Here is a 16,434-nt window from a genome sequence, read left to right as displayed (position 1 = left end):
ATCTGGTGGTGCATTTGGAATGAACGCAACGCTAAATTGTACAATAATCTAGTAAAGTATTCAAACCAAATGATTGCAGATGAAAAATGTTTGTTTTTCAATTGAGGTTTGAACTCTGATTTGTTTTCAGGTTTTACTTTGTCTAATTTGCTTTATAATTGGGATGTGGTAGTGCACACATCTGTGTAACTGTTTGTTGTTTTTGATGTCATTACTTTGGTGACTCAATTTTTTTTAATTTAATCTTGCCATTTTGCTGATCAAAAAAATAATATAATAAAATCGTAAAAGAAGATTCACTATCTCGTCCTGGATCATGTATTTGCACAGGAGAACAATTGGAAATCTCTTTTTGGTTTGGGTTTTTCATTAGCAAATCAGTCCTTAAACAAGCAAAATAAATATATGTTTAATCGTTTGTTTAACAGATCCAATAAGGATTGTTTTTCTCGACTGCTCGCAAGCCAATTTTAGGAGCAAGTATTTATATTAATCCTTATACTAGTGAAAATTTCTTAAGTCGCTTGCAATGTGTCATTATATTTGAAGAAAATGAAAAACTAGTTACGGTTTCTACTTATGGTAAAATTTACGACACTCTTAGAAGTAGAGAACAATGTAAGACACCTAGAAGTCCTGAAACATTTTTTCCAGGTTTTTATCAAACTCAATGGGAGATCATAAAAGATAAGTGGTGAACATGACAAAATTTCTTCAGAAGCATCAGATTAAATTGATGTTAGTTCATAAAGTCAAGACTCCACCTGCGCTGGTTGGTTATAGGCCAATTTCTTTATGCAATACCTCCTACATGCTTATCTCCAAACTAATGGCAGAAAAGGGAATCTTATTCTTGATAAGGTTATCTCACTGCAATCTTCTTATATATTTGGCACACTCATTTCAGACAATATTTTCCTTGCACATGAGAACATACATATTTTGAAGATTAATATGCATGAGGATAGTTGTCTGGCCCTAAAATTAGACATGTCTCCAAGGCATTTAATAGGCCGGAGTGGAGTTTCTTAATGAAGGTGAAAAACGGGGGTCTAACAACCACACCCAATATTTCATTTGGAAATCTGTATAGACTAACTCCAATATAATTACAAGAGAATCAACTATACAGTCAGACTAAATCAAGGAAATACACCCAAGAGTTATATCTCAATTTCTCAATACAATCTACAATCGAATAGATAGAGATCTGTGAGCCTGATTGATATGAGAAATAACTTGAACGATACCAATTTTCAAATGTCAATCAATTTCAATCAAAAACCAAATGTTGGATTTACCAATTGATTGAACTACGCACAACCTGTGATATTTCAATTATATAAACAAATATAATGCGGAAAACAAATAACACAAACACCAGAAGTTTTTTTAACGAGGAAACCGCAAATGCAGAAAAACCCTGGGACCTAGTCCATATTTGAACACCACATTGTATTAAGCCGCTACAGATACTATCCTACTACAAGTTAACTTCAGACGGGAAAGTAGTTGAGCCCTAACCAAGTCTCACACCGATTAAGGTACAGTCGCGTTCCTCACGCCTCTGAATCCCAACAGGACTCTACGCACTTGATTCCCTTAGCTGATATCACCCATAACAAAGAGTTGATACGACCCAAAGTCGAAGATTTTATAAACAAATCTGTCTCCCACAAAAAAGTCTAGTCTGATAGATAAATTTGTCTCCCACAGAAATACCTACGAAGTTTTTGTTCTGTCTTTTGATAAATCAAGGTGAACAGGAGCCAATTGATAATCCGATCTTATATTCCCAAAGAACATCCTAGAAATATCAATCACCTCACAATAATTTAAATATATGGTAGTAGAACAAGTTATTGTGAAATCAAAAAGAATGTGACGAAGAGATTTGTGATTACTTTTTATATCTTACCTATTAGAGATAAATCTCGAGCTAATCTTAGAAAAGATAGTACTCAATACGATAGAACAAGTAAGATCAGAACATGCAACTACATAGAAAATAGTTGAGTCTAGCTTCAGAATCCCAATGAAGTATTTAATTCGCTAACCTATAATGGTTTTAGGAAAAACCTAGGTTAAAGGAGAATCGACTCTACTACGCAACTAGTATCACACAGGAGGTATGGGGATTAGGTTTCCCAGTTGCTGGAGTTCTCCCTTATATAGTGTTCAAATCAGGGTTTGATAGCTTTGGAACAAAGAAATCAATATTCACTGTTAGATGAAAACCTGATTTAAGATTCAAGCTAAGTTGAAAAAGCGGGGGTCTAATAACCTCACCCAATATTTCGATTAGCAATCTGTATGGACTAACTCCAATATACTTTCCAAAGAATCAACTAGATAGTCAGACTCAATCTAGATAAAAGTATATCAAAGAGTTAATATCTCAATCTCTCGATTTGATCTTTACTCAAGCAAATGGAAATCCGCGAGTCTTTATCAAATACTAGAGAGATAAACTTGGATGGTACCAAAGACCAATATCCAAGTGTCAATCAATTTAAATCAACAACCAAAGGTTGGATATTCTAATTGATTGATCTTAACGCACAACCTGTGATATTTCAATTATATAACAAAATATAATGCAGAATAGAAATAACACAGACACCAGAAATTTTGTTAACGAGGAAACCGCAAATGCAGAAAAACCCCGAGACCTAGTACAGATTGAAAACCACATTGTATTAAGCCGCTAAAGACACTAGCCTACTACAAACTAACTTCGGCCTGGACTGTAGTTGAACCCTAATCAATATCACACTGATTCAAGGTATAATTGCGCTCCTGACGTCTCTGATCCCAGCAGGATACTACGCACTTTCCTTAGATGATCTCACCCACAACCAAGAGTTACTACGACCCAAAGTCGAAGACTTTAATAAAAAAATTTGTATCACACAGAAAAGTCTATGATGATAAATCTGTCTCCCACAGATAAACCTAAGAGTTTTGTTCCATATTTTGATAAAATCAAGGTGAACAGAAACCAATTGATAACCCGGACTTATATTCCCGAAGAACAGCCTAGAATTATCAACCACCTCACAATAATCTAAATCGTATGGTAGCAAAACTAGATATTGCGGAATCACAAACGATGAGACGGAGATGTTTGTGATTTCTTTTTATCTTGCCCTATCGGAGATATAATCTCAAGTCAATTATTCAATTGAACTCGTACGATAGAAAATGGCAAGATCAGATCGCTCAACTACAAGAGAAGTAGTTTCGTCTGGATTCACAATCCGAATGAATTCTTTAAGTCGTTAACCTACAGGGTCTCGAGAAGAAACCTAAGGTTAAAGGAGAACCGACTATAGCAAAACCAACTAATATCACATAGGAGGTGAGGAGATTAGTTTTTCCAGTTGCTAGATGTCTCCTTTTTATAGTTTTCAAATCAGGTTTTGCAATCCAAGTTACCTTGGTAACAAAGCATTCAATATTCACCGTTAGATAAAAAACCTGATTTAACCAAGCTAATATCTTTCAACCGTTAGATCGAAACTTAGCTTGTCACACACAAATGAAATATATTTCATTTAGGTTTGAGTAACCGTACCTAAACGTGTACACTTAGTTGGTTCATAAATAGCTAACCAATGGTTAGCCATATGAGTACTTCCATATTAACCGTATTCATCTTCTTCACATAACTAGTTCAAATGACTCATAAGAACTAGTTGAAGAGTTGTTCAATTGCTTAAGTCTTTATGAATAGACACAATTGAAACAAAATCGGTTTGATTCACTTGAATCAATTCATGAACAATATAGCCACAGTTTGCAAAGATTGCATTCCTTATTGATTTATTGTTTAAGTTCATGAACTTCCGATTTGAGAAATATAACCAGCTTGGATACGCGTACAGGTACGTGTACCATAGCTACCGGATTTGAGTTTACGAACTCAGCAGAAATTTTCGGTCGAAAACTTCTGTGGGTACGCGTACGGGTATGCGTACCTAAGGTGACTGGTTTAACAGTTTGCAAACTTACAAACTCAGCAGAAATTTTCGGTTCGAAAACTTCCGCTGGTACGCGTACCCAACCTGTCTCCTTCACCAATATTGTATGCACACACTTGGTTTCCGGCACATGGATTTATACACTAATGTGCAGACACACTATATATGCTTATATCCATAGTTGGTTACGTAATCTCAAATCTACATTTCAATCATTAAAACATTATTGTATAATGTTATAACAGTCGTTATTCACAACTATCGTCATCAAAGCTATTTTCAAGATTGAAACGTCATCATGACTTTCATCACGTGTAAAGATGAAAAGTGGTTAAAGCGAAAGCTTACCAACACATATTTCGAGAAAAAGATAGGCGAGTAAACTCGGCTCGAAATTGCAAATGTGTATGTATGAAAACTATCATACTTATACGACTTTGTCTCAAGAGTAGGAGATAGAGTAGATAGACTTTTGAGTGATAGATAAGTTCAAGTCTCCACATACCTTTTAGTCGGATGAAGTTCCACTGGTTCCTTGAGTAGTTATTCGTCTTCGTAAGATGATCGCCATGGAGTATGGAGCTCAACTACACTAAACTTTCCTAAACCGAGACTTAGCTATAAGTAGTCTAGAAATCAAGACATATAGTTTTGACAACTAAACTTGACAAACATGCTTGAGATAGCAACGCATGCGAGTTCGACCGAGCAATGCTCTAATATAAGTTTTCTTAAAACCAAAGCAATATCTCTCCACCGTTAAATGGTCTTATCTTGTTACACACAAATGAAATATACCTTCATTTAGATATGGGTAACCGTACTTAAACATGTATATTGAGTTGGCTCAACAATATTTAACTGATGTTAGCCATATAAACACTTTTGTATTAACCACATTCATCAGACACTTCTAGATCAAATGATAATAATTGTGTTATTCATAGAGTTGTTCAATTGTTTATATTTTCATAGAAATATACAAGACACAATTGAAACAAAATCGGATTGCTTCAAGAGAATCGATTCATGAACATTAAGCCGCGGTTTGCAAAGATTGCATTCCTTGATTTATATATGTATTTGTTCATGAGTATGAAATCATATGTAACCGATTTTAGAACTTAAACCAACTTAGTTTGCAAACAGGTACGCAAACTTAAGTTCCGGACTTTGGTCTTGTCCGACAGTTTGCAAACCGGTATGCATACTATCGTCCCGGATCTAACTCAGGTAGAACCGTTCGCATACTGGTTCACATACTTGGTTCCTGTACTTTCACAGTTAAAATCGTTCGCGTACTGGTATGCAAACTTGGTTTCCGGTCCTGAATCATACCATAACAGTTTGCATACTTTTATGCATACTGTGCTATATCCAGACAATGGTTAATTGTTCTAAACTCCCATTTCAATCACTGAGACATCCTTAGATGACGAAAATAGCTGTCTCGCACAAACTATTAGCTTATAAGTAATTTTCAAGTGATCGAATTATGAATACGAAATATTCCGAGTCTACATCAAATGATTGTTTCACACAAATCATGTAAGATGTTTTAAGGCAATTTTCACATGATCATATTTTGAGTCATTATTTAGTTTCCAACGAATAATAATGATGAATGTAGCTAAAACAAAAAGCTTCCAACACATATTTCGAGAAAGATATAAGCGAGTTAAACTCAGCTCAAAATCAAATGTGTATAATGTAAAAGTCTATATAGCTATACGACTTAGTATGAATAGGAGATAGAATAGAATAAACTTCTGAGTGATAGATAAGTTTTAGTATCCACATACCTTTTTTTGATGAAGTTCTTCCAAGCTCTCCTCAGTAGATCTTCGTCTTCAATCGATGAACATCGTGAAGTCGAAAGCTCAAGTACACATTCTATCCTAGTCCGAGACATAGCTATAAGTAGACTAGAAATTAAGACTTATAGTTTTGATCACCTAAACTTGACAAACAAGCTTGAGATAGCAACGCTTGTGAGTTCGACCGAGCAGTGCTCTAACAATCTCCCCCTTTGTCAATTTTTAGTGACAAAACTATCAATACATATGGATTACAAAATAAATAAACTTTGTAGATTCTCATCCATCATGCTTGATTTCCTTGGTTCTTCAACATTCCTTGAATTCTTCGTCACTCCAAGTACTCCAGTTATTTTGAACGTGTTCAACTCAGCATCAATATTGTTGAAGACCCGTAGCTATACGAAAACAGTTGTTCTCAAATATTGTTATACAGTGTCATAGTATTATTACACAACATCAAAATTCAATTGTATCACAACTTTGACAATAATACTATGGTGATATGTATTACTCCCCCTTAGTCAATACTTCATCTTCACAATGAAAACCACTCCCCCTTACATAATGATCAGTAAACCATATGTATGTAGGGTGAACTACAAAATAATTCTCCCCCTTTTTGTCAATATAAATTGGCAAAGGTACGAAAGCTAGTGGGATCATAATGAAATTCACATATAGATACTTCACGACTAAAAGAGAACATATCAACTTTGTTTCAATGATTTCACATAATCGAAACTTAGTGTATTCATCAAGAAGATTATAAAGATACACGAAAACTCCTACAATATTCCACAGCCGCACTCCCCACAAAGATTTGGTAATTAAGTACAAGTTCAATTAAGAACTCTCCCCCATAAATTGTCATTCTCGAAAGAACAACAAGAGCGACCTTACTTTTACGAGAAAAGAAGGATTTCTTTGGACATTAACAAATCACATAAAACATGAATTTGTATCCAGAAAACTCAATTAAATTAACCACAAGAGAACCTTAATGATTAGTTTATTTGGAAATGCTCAACACAAGAAAACTTACGGAGCCATACAATACTTTCACATAGAAGTGGATCAGGGAAAGATCAATACTGCGGAATATTCAAAGTTCATTCTATCTTTCATCAATATTTGCATGAAGAAATAATAGACTTAAATTTTGACATATATGAGATAATCATAGTTTACAGACGTAAACACACATATCCCATAATATATTTTTGCAATATATAAAACCAATAAAGATTAATATTGCAAAATCATCTTCCAAATAACTTAGAATTTAAATAAATAAATCTAAAAAATTGCAAGATGAAAATCCGTTGGCAATAGCTATGTGTAATCACAACATATGTTATTCCAAACCCTAGTTATCCTTCTCAAACACGTAGGAATAAATTCTCGTAAGAAGTTTCCTAGACAACAAAATGAAGGGACAAACAAACTCATAAAGAACATACAAGATGATTTGCCCTTAGAAGGTAGAATCAATCTTTTTCGCACGGATTTACACCAAGAATGACTACCAAAGGTGTATAAAAATATTTTCTTAACAAAGAAGAAAATATAAAGTCATTAACGACCATGCACCGTAGTTCACATAAGAGGATTGTGAACATTCAAGAATCCCAGAGTAATGTGTACTACTGCCCATTATTGAACTTTCTTCTTTGTGATTCACCAACAACATTCTTACAAAAGCTACAAGAGAAGTGGTACAAGTGCGACGAAACAGAGCAAAACACTCAAAAACAAGAAACAAAACAAAGACCAGTCTTAACTCATCCAAATCCAGGATTTCTCATCACCATTTTGAAGAGAATTCAAAGAGGAAAAGAATGCAAAAATAATGAGGTCATTCCAAGTTCGGACGAAGAAGTTACGGCCAAAACAAGATTTTTATCGAATACCGAAGACAGGAAAACTTTGCAAACCAGTTTGCAAACGGGATTTCGTGACCTGGAGCTGTTTGAAAACCAGTATGCGAATTGAAGTCCCTGGATTTTAATTTTAAATGATGGTATGCATACCTGGTATGTGTACCATGAAGGCCAGACATCACGAACTACTATTTTCGAACCTAAACATTTAAGAACCTTAAACACAAATCAAGTTAGGTAGACACGAACGATACACAAGGTACATGGATCATGATTAGCACTTTAAGTAAATAATAAAATCATAAATCTTGCTCAAGTTTATAGACATACATTTTTAGAATAATCCAATCGAACTCTACAGCCTTACCAAAGATTCAAAATCATACCTAACAAAATATGTGCGCCCCAATTCTTGTTCTTCCCTCACGGTATACATAGCATGGCATTCCTTGGTGAGAATGCACTTACAACACAATCAAGTTGTGTTGAGGTGAACAATGTCTTGCTCACCACAAGTGACTGAAAAAGACTTTTCCGCAACTATATGTATTTTTCACCATCTACAGTGTTTGGCTTATTCTGTTTCACTTTTGGATTATCATGAAAGAGATCGCTTTTAGAACCTTTCACATCCAAATCCATCTTTCCAAAGAACTTTTTAAGTTCTAACATCATGGATACTGCCTTCTCCATAGTCATGGAATTTTCTGGGAGATCATTCATTTTCACACTCAAAGCATCATTGACTTTCTTTGGTATCCACTTATGAGTGCGTTTAGGAACAACCAAAACCTTCTTCCGATTACTCTCTTCTAGAATTCTCGAAGGAGAATTGGATTGAATATTCTTTTGCAAGCTAGTCTTTCTCCAATTGGGAGCATCGGATCTTGTCTTCATCTTTACAAAGTTATCCTTTTGATAATGAAAAGACTTTGTATGACGTTTATAGGCAAATCTAGGTATATCACATCACTGATTCCTTTGCCTAAAGGTTGTATAGTTACAACCTGTAATTTTAAGGGGATTAGCCTCAACATATGACCTTGGTTTCAGCACTTCTTGTGACGCCCAAACAAAAACATCATGAAGTTTCTCATTCCTTATGCGAAAACGACATCTCCTTTCCAGGTGACTCTTATTTCCACAATAATGACAAATATAAGGAATGTTCTTACCTGGATTCGTATGTGCTGTTTTTGGAGGTTGATATACTTTGCTCTTTCGAACCTTAATTGTCGGTGAAGGTATTTCACTTTTTCCTTTAGTAAAAACCTTTTGTTCAGAAGAATCACTATCCTTGACAAATTTTACCTCCGTGCTAATACTTGGACCATTTATTCCCTTATTTTATCCCAATCCTCGTGTATCACGATGATTTTTACTTACTCCTAGCATTGTGGTTAATTTGCTTGATCTGGTATTGAACTTTTTCAAGTCATCTTCCAACATCTTGATCTTATCAAGAGCAACAACTAAATCAGTCTCAATGCGTTTTTCTCGAGCGAGACAAGCGCTTTCCCTGTCATCAGAACTTATTTGTTGGGAGTTAATTTTTGCTTCAGTTGCTGCAAGTTTTTCTTCCAACTTAGAGAAATCTTGACGAAGATTATCACATTCAAGTAACTTTTTACTTAGGTCATTCACACGATCCTTGAGCATTGAATCGTTAATATTATTCCAAGAATAAAAACCTAAGTAAATTCTTCTCACTTATTTTCTCAACAGATATGGGATAAAAAAGGAGTGACATAAGAAGTCGTCAACTTTTCCACCAGTTTCAACAACTTAACATACTTTGAGATTTCCTCATCAATATCTCTATCAATATCTGAGTCACCTTCGTCAGAAAGTTCATCCAACTGTTCTTCTAGGCGTGTTTCCCAGTTATCAACATTTTCTGCATCACGAGGATGTTTAGATATTGATCAAGATGTGACAGTTCTCTCAGGTGAATTTAAGCCTTGAAACACTTCTGGCAATTTCTGAACTAGTACGTTATTAGAGATAGACTCGTCCATTAAAATCAGATTGCTACAAACACAAACTTATAAGGTCTTTAACGTGTTTTCCTGATCTGATACCAATTGAAAAAGTGTGGGTCTAACAACCACACCCAATATTTCGTTATGCAATCTGTATGGACTAACTCCAATATAATTCCAAGAGGATCAACTAGAAAAGTCAGACTCAATCAAGGAAATATATCCAACAATTATATCCAATTTCTCAATACAATCTGCAATCGAATATATAGAAATATGTGATCCTAATTGATATGAGAAATAACTTGAACGATACCAAAGACCAATGTTCAAGTGTCAATCAACAACCAAAGGTTGGATTTACCAATTGATGGAACTGCGCACAACCTGTGATATTTCAATTATATAAACAAATATAATGCGGAAAAGAAATAAGACAGACACCAAAAGTTTTGTTAACGAGAAAACCGCAAATGCAGTAAAACCTAGGCCTAGTCCAGATTTGAACACCACACTGTATAAAGCCGCTACAGAGACTAGCCTACTACATGTTAACTTCAGACTGGAATGTAGTTGAGCCCTAACCAAGTCTCACACCAATTAAGGTACAATCGCGTTCCTTACGCCTCCGAACCCCAGCAGGACTCTACGCACTTGATTCCCTTAGATGATCTCACCCACAACCAAGAGTTGCTGCGACCCAAAGTCGAAGACTTTATAAACAAATCTGTCTCCCACAGAATAGTCTATTCTGATAGATAAATCTGTCTTCCACAGAAATACCTAAGCAGTTTTTGTTCTGACTTTTGATAAATCAAGGTGAATGGGAACCAATTGATAATATGGTCTTATATTCCTGAAGAACCGCCTAGAAATATTAATCACCTCACAATAACTTAACTATATGGTAGTAGAACAAGTTATTGTGGAATCACAAAGAATGAGATGAAGAGATTTGTGATTACATTTTATATCGGAGATAAATCTTGAGCCAATCTTAGAGAAGGTAGTACTCAATACAATAGAACAAGTAAGATCTGAACACGCAACTACAGAGAAAATAGTTGGGTCTGGCTTCAGAATCCCAATGAAGTCTTTTAAGTCGTTTACCTATAATGGTTTTAGGAAAAACCTAGGTTAAAGGAGAATCGACTCTAGTACGCAACTAGTATCACACAGGAGGTGTGGGGATTAGGTTTCCCATTTGCTAGAGTTCTCCCTTGTATAGCCTTCAAATCAGGGTTTGATAGCTTTGGAACAAAGCAATCAATATTCACCGTTAGATGAAAACCTGATTTAAGATTCAAGCTAAGTTTTATTAAAACCAAAGCAATATCTCTCTACCGTTATATGGTCTTAGCTTGTTACACACAAATAAAATATACCTTTATTTAGATATAGGTAACCGTACCTAAACGTGTATATTGAGTTGGCTCAACAATAGTAAACCGAAGTTATCCATATGAACACTTTTGTATTAACCACATTCATCTAACACTTCTAGATCAAATGATAATTAAATGAATCTAATTGTGTTACTCATAGAGTTGTTCAATTGTTTATATTTTCATTGAATTATACAAGACACAATTAAAACAAAACCGGATTGATTCAAGAGAATCAATTCATGAACATTAAGCCACGGTTTGCAAAGATTGCATTCCTTAATTTATATATGTATTTGTTCATGAGTATGAAATCATATTCAACCAATTTTAGAACTTAAACCAACTTAGTTTGCAAACGGGTACCCAAACTTAAGTTCCGGACTTTGGTCTTGTCCGACAGTTCGCAAACCGGTATGCATACTGTCATCCCGTACCTAACTTAGGTAGAACCGTTCGCATACCGGTATGCATACTTGGTTCCCGGACTTTAAAAGTTAAAACCGTTCTCATACTGGTATGCAAACTTGATTTCTGGTCCTGAATCGTACCATAACAGTTTGCATTCTGGTATGCATACTGTGCTATATCCAGACAATGGTTAATTATTTGAAACTCCCAATGCAATCATTGAAACATCCTTAGAAGACGACAATAGTTGTCTCACTTAAACTATTAGCTTATAAGTTATAAGTAATTTTCAAGTGATCGAATGATCAATACGAAACATTTTGAGTCTACATCAAATGATTGTCTCACACAAATCATGTAAGATGTTTCAAGGCAATTTTCACATGATCATCTTTTGACTCATTATTTAGTTTCCAATAAATAAAAAATTTCCAACTAAACTCGTCAAGAATAATGATGAATGTAGCTAAAGCAGAAAGCTTCCAACACATATTTCGAGAAAAATATAAACGAGTTAAACTCAGCTCGAAATCAACTATATAGCTATATGACTTAGTCTCAGTAGGAGATAGAATAGAATAGACTCTGAGTGATACATAAGTTTTAGTCTCCACATACTTTGTTGATGAATTTCCTCCAAGCTCTCCTCAGTAGATCTTCGTCTTCAATCGATAAACACCGTGAAGTCTAAAGCTCAACTACACATTCTATCCTAGTCCGAGGCATAGCTATAAGTAGACTAAAAATCAAGACTTATAGTTTTAATCACCTAAACTTGACAAACAATCTTGAGATAGCAACGCTTGCGAGTTCGACCGAGCAGTGCTCTAACAGGAGGTTATGAAGAAAATGAAATTTTTCGACAAATGGGGTTCTCTTGTACTTCTTCATATCTCTGCAACAGAAACTTCAGTTCTTCTTAAAGGTTTACCTAATGAATCTTTTCATCCCTCCAGAGAAATTAGGTAAGGGCCATCTCTTCTTACCTTTTTTTATCATTTTCAAGAGCTATGGTTATTAAAGATGCAATAAAGAAGATAAATAATATCAAATTTGCTAAAAGAGTACCACCAATTAGTAATTAGTCATATGTTTTTTGTTTGTGGTTGTTTAATCTCTGTTAAGGTTGATTTAGATAGCATCATGCATATGTAGAGTATCCTTGTGGATTTGTATGCATCTTCTGGAAAACTGTTAAATTATCAGAAAGCCAATATATAATTTAGACAGAATTTGAATGCTTCTGCTTGTAATGACATAACTAAAATGTTACAAGTTAAGAAAATGGATTCAAACTAGAAATATATTAGTGAGCCCCTATTCTTAACAAAGAGTAACAAGATTTTTTTAATTATCTTATTGATAATATGCAGAGAAAAATCCAGTCTCAGGCAGGAAGGTATACTATGGTTAACACTGTGCTTAATACTATTCCATTTCATTAAATGAGTTTTAAGATTATAAGAAGTTAAAACTTATTCAGCTGAGATTTTGGTGGGATAAACCTAAAAAGAATGAACTTTTTCTTACGTCTTGGAATAACATGTGTAGGTCTATATCAGGTGGTGGCTTGAATTTTAGAGATCTTAGGTTCTTCAACCATGCTTTGCTAGATAATTTTTCTTGGAGTCTTTGTACAACTCAAAATATTATGGGTCAGTTCTCTTGAGAAAAAATACTTAAAAACTTTATCTCCTATTAGTGGTGTTGGAAGAGCATTAACAATGAATCCGAGTTCATAAAACAACATAGTTTTTGGTCACTAGGAAATTGTAAGCAAGTCATAACCTGGAAATATTAACGGTTGTCTAATCAAGATGCTCGTATTATACCATCATTTACTGCAAGTAGCCTTTATAACTACTCTTATGTATCAAAACTTATTGATAAAGTAAACAAAAGCTGGAAACAAAAGATTATTCAACATCTCTTTGATAACAATATTTCTTAAGCTATTATGAATACGAGGATTCATATCGAAAGCAGTGATAAACCAATTTTTAGACTCGGAAAAAAAATGGTTATTTCTCAGTTAAATTTGCTTATTATACGACTTTTTATAATTTGAAGTTTCATCCGGGTGAAGATCTGCAGATGTATACTTCCTACAATATTTGGAAAAAGATTTGGTTTATTAATGTTAGAATGTGCGCATCCAACTCAAAACCAATTGGAAATGAGTGGAGTGGCCCTAAGGATTATAAACCGCAGGATCTTAGATAACCCAGACAATATGGGACTAATAATCTCAACACGTCCCCTCACGTGTAGCCTCGTTGGGTCTAACATGTGGATAATAAATCGGGTGACGCAGAGTAAAGGGGCGGTCAAATGACTCGTCGCAAGTAGCCTGCTCTGATACCATGTTAAAATCTGCAGGCATCCAACTCAAAACCAATTGGCAATGAGTGGAGAGTCCCTAAGGATTATAAACCGCATGATCTTAGATAATCCAGATAATGTGGGACTAATAATCTCAACAATTAATACTATTCCTAGGATACATATTTTAATTTCAAAGTGTGTAAAGGATATTTACCTTCCAAACAAAACTTGAGCAGGACTTTTTTTCAGGAAAAAGTAAGTTGTAACAGATACAAATATAACATTGCGTTTGTTATCCACATCATGTTAGAATGTTCATTTGATAAAGTGACATGGTTCAGCGTGGCAGGTTATAGATTTGATCAAGGTCATTGCCATTCTTTGGGGGATGGGAATGAGATTATTAGTTGGTTTGACTCGACGAGAAAACTATTACTAATTAGATGATTGTTAATATCATGTTTTTTTTAAGGGGGGATGTTTCATGATATCTAATAACAAGTATGCTACACAAAAACATACCATCATATATGATTTTCTTAGAAGATTTTCTAGTGTGCCCAATGATATTAATCTTTCCTCTCTTGTTGTACTAAAGTAGGTTCAGCCTGATGCAAATCACTTAAAAATATATTGTGATGTTACTGTGCTAGAACTAAAAATGTTGGTTATGGACTAGTAATCCACAATTTTGCAAGAAATCATATGGGATCGTTGTCCATATGCTTTAGGGGAGCATTAGCTTCTAAATATTTGGAGTATCATGTTGTTTGGAAGTTGTCGAATGAGCTATCTTTTCTGTCCATATAAAGATAACTCTGGAAACTGGTTATCAAATCTTGATAAAAGATATCAAAGGTGAAGAATGAATTGTTCCATGTGATTTGAGAGGATCACTGAAGATATTAGATACTTTTTAGAGTTTTTAAATAGTCGGAGTTCGGTGCTCACAAATAGGCTTGCTATGTGAAGATGGGTTAGCTAAATATGCTCATAAGGAGAGCACTTCTGATAGTTGTGTAGGTAAGTATCCTATTAATCTAACAAATGTTATGATGTCAGGCATTCCTTAATTAACTCATCAATGATCCTACACAAATATTGAACAAAATGGTGTAAAAACCATCCCTCTCACATGAAAAAAATAATGTGAACTACCCATCTCTAGAAATTAAAACAGGGTTTATTTTGAACGCACAATTGGGGGATACTTTTGTTAATCAGGGAATATAGAAATAAGACAAAAACGGGATTTAAATAGTAAATCAAGGTCACCCCCTGTCCGGATAATTTATATAATTCCGAATCTACCCCTTACTAATTATGTTTAGTGGTTAAATATAATTAGTTAAGTTAATAGATTGGTTTGATAATCATTAGAATAAATCATTATCATTGAATTTGTTGATGCAACAACATCAAATCAAGATATTTATGATCATGAAGGTTTAGGTGAAGAACCAACCCAGGAAAGTAAACAAGCTGAACATATAAGTGCTCCAATTACTCATATATAGGTATTAATGTATTGAAATTTGATTTTTTTTCATCGGATTCGCCATTGTTGCGCCTGAAAAACTCAGTGCCGGCATGGTAAAAGTATGAATACTATGCCGGCGGGGGCCAAATCGGCATGGTATTCATACTTTCACCATGCCGATACACAATATCCCCCAATTATGAAATTGTAAGTACACTGCAGGCATAGAAAGATCATTACTGAGTATGCCGGCACATGATGCAATATTTTATGTATGTTTTTGTCTTAAAATCGGCACGGTACACTTGAAAATCGACCATGTCGGAACAAATTTTCGGACAGGCTTTCTGAGCTATCACGATATCGGCATGGTATTCATCCTAAAAGTCATGCCGGCACAAGATATCGGCATGGTATTCATGATGAATACAATGCAAGTATCCACTAAAACTGAAAATTTACAGTTACAATTTTTGATTCTTAACATGGACGAATTCTTTTATAACAAATCGATGATTAGATTTCTTTCAAGGCGGTATATTTATATAATAAATTAATCGCCAAAGAAATTTTTGATACAACGATAAAATCGTGTTTAAATCGATGATGAAAAAAATGAAAATCAAAGAGAGGAACCGACAGAGAAGGAGAAGAGAAGACAAGGAAAAGAGAAGAAGAAAAGAAGTTAAAATACTAAAGGGTATTTTAGTATTTTCATATCCAAAAATCACCCCTTAGCAGGAACTATTGGATGGAATATTAATTCATATCCCCCAATTAATAAAAGTATCTCCAATTGCGCGTTCTTTATTTTTGGGTGGACGTCTCAACTTAGCGGGAGTAGTCGACTTTCACACGGTTTTGTTTTCTGAGGTTTGTTAAGATTTATTTATTTATTAATCAAGAGTAATTTTGTTAATTAGCTCTGATTTATACAATAATATCGTCCTTGATAGTCCAATCTAGGATATCATGAGGCAGGGTCTCATAATACTCAAAATCTACTTCACTGATTCTAGCTTTCTTAGCCAATGAATCAGCTACTTCATTCTTTAGTATGTTAACAGACCGATGTGCTCAAAATTCATGATCTTTTGATAAAAATTTAATATCAAGGAAAATTCCCTGATTTTTCCAATGAACATAACTAGTTTGTTCAACAATAGAC

The sequence above is a fragment of the Papaver somniferum genome, chromosome 3, assembly GCF_003573695.1.
Source record: "Papaver somniferum cultivar HN1 chromosome 3, ASM357369v1, whole genome shotgun sequence".
Taxonomy (NCBI): Eukaryota; Viridiplantae; Streptophyta; class Magnoliopsida; order Ranunculales; family Papaveraceae; genus Papaver; species Papaver somniferum.
Note: the sequence above shows the minus strand (reverse complement) of the source record.